The sequence below is a fragment of the Theropithecus gelada genome, chromosome 14, assembly GCF_003255815.1.
Source record: "Theropithecus gelada isolate Dixy chromosome 14, Tgel_1.0, whole genome shotgun sequence".
Classification (NCBI taxonomy): Eukaryota; Metazoa; Chordata; class Mammalia; order Primates; family Cercopithecidae; genus Theropithecus; species Theropithecus gelada.
The window spans coordinates 113,777,452-113,779,793 of record NC_037682.1 but is presented as its reverse complement, the minus strand read 5'-3'; positions in this window follow the sequence as shown (position 1 = coordinate 113,779,793).

The window sequence follows — 2,342 nt, the reverse complement described above, 5'->3', positions numbered from 1 at the left end:
GTCAGAATCTCTTCCCTGCATGGCTCCTGCTGTCCCAGTTAGGGAATGGGCTCTCAAAGCTTGGGTTTCTTCTCCAAGAAGTTGGGTCAACACAGTTTCCGAAGGAAGCAAGAAGGGGGCTGGAGAAGCAATTACTTAATCAGCACATGTAAACAGAAATGACACAATGAGATGGGGAGAAAAGGGGGACTCTAGGCTAAAAGTGGAGATGTCATGTTTCTTCCCCTGCCACCCGCCAAGAGTTGAAGGTTTTCCTGAATTACTTTCTAGGGCTTCAGTGAGAAAAGAAATCTGAAAATAAGATTTTTTTTCTTATTTTATTTTACTCATTCAAAGAACGGTTAGGAATATTAGTTACCCCAAATCACCCTTACTTGCCAAACTATGCTACTCTAGCTGACCACATGCTTATTCTGGCTCCTGCATGATAATCCAAGTCACCTGTCTTTTTTGTTGTCTCAAGACAAGTGTCAGTGCCTAGAGGCTGACACTTTGAAGCCTAGGGTCACTTGGAGAGGAGAATAATATCTCTGGGGGAAGGTAGGATAGCACTGCTTGAATTGTTTAATTTTCTGTAAGGTAACGATGATCATTTGAATGAGTAGCAAATATGTGGCAGAAAAATAGGCTTCTGGTTCACAGAGAAGGGATCAATAAAGACCCTGTCTGTGTGGTAAAGTAAATCAGAGAGTTGGGGTAATTATTTTAAAAATTTGCTCCCAAACCCCTCATGAATAGATATATAAATGGATATGAGAGAGAATCATGCATCATAATAGTCATGCTTTACTTAACAATGAAGATATAGCCTGAGAACCGCATCATAAAGTGAATTCATTGTTGTGTGATCATCATAGAGTGTGCTTACACCAATCTAGATGGTATAGCCTACTAAACACCTGAGCTATTTGGTATAGCCTATTGTTCCTAGGCCACAAACCTGTACAGCATGTTACTGTACTGAACACTGTAAACAATTGCAAAACAAGTACTTGTGCCTCTAAACATGTCTAAATATGGAAAAGGTGATGCGTTATGCCATGATGCTATGATGGCTATGACGTCACTAGGAGACAGGAATTTATCAGCTCCATTAAAACCTTATGGGACCACCATTGTATATGTGGTATGTTGTTGACTGAAATGTTGTTATGCAGTGGATGATTTTGTGTGTGTGTGTGTGTGTGTCTGTGTGTGTATTTTTTCCCCTCAGGCAGGTGGGGATAGGGTGGTTAGAATGATGATCTTTATTCTAAAATTAATTTCATTACAGAACTAGCAATATTGTCAAAATTGTTAACCAATTGGTGTCTTAAATCATAATAAATAGAAGGTGAAAGATAAATAGTTGACTATCACACCATAGCCCTTAGTCTAGTTTTCCATATGATACAATCATTTTATTTTTTTTGCTGGCATGGCTAGCACCGAGCATCTTAGTATATCACATACACTCTATTGCTTTCACTTGTTGCTATGGCAACCTCAGCATTCTCCCACAGTAAAAAAAAAAAAAAAAAAATTAAATTTGTATCTATGAATTTGAAAAAAAACTATAAGATTAAATAAAACCCTAGTCACATTAGTCTGTTTCATATAGCATTCTGGGAAGATTCCATAATAGCAATTATTGCATATAATTTCATGAGCTGCAATCCATAAATAATTTTTCTTGGGAAAGTATGAAATATTCAGGCTCTTCCATGGGCAAATGGGCAAGTGCCTTATTCAGTTATTCACCATCTCTTGAAAACCTATATATGCCACTGTATTAAATTCATGTATTAAATAGAGTATACTTCAGTTAAAAAAAAAAAAGACCAAAAATATATAAATACTTTTAAAGATAGAAGTCTATTTTCTGCTCTTGTAATTGTCCAATACATGGTTTCTGGTCAGTAGTAGCTAATACAGTGATTCAGGAGTCCAAGTTCTTTCCATCACAGGGGTCGGCCAGCTCCTAACTCTTTATCAACCTGTGCATCCACTTACCCGACAGCAGGCCAAAGACCATGGCGTGTTATAAAAATATGGCTGGGTGCGGTGGCTCATGCCTGTAATCCCAGCACTTTGGGAGACCGTGGTGGGGTGGATCACCTGAGGTCGGGAGTTTGAGACCAGCCTGGCCAACATGGTGAAACCCCGTCTCTACTAAATATACAAAAAATTGGCCAGGTGTGGTGGCAAGTGTCCAGCTACTCGGGAGACTGAGGCAGGAGAATCACTTGAATCCAGGAGGCGGAGGTTGCAGTGAGCCAAGATCATGCCACTGCACTCCAGCCTGGGTGACAGAGCAAGACTCCATCTCAAAAAAAAAAAAAAAAAAAAAAAAAAAAAAAATA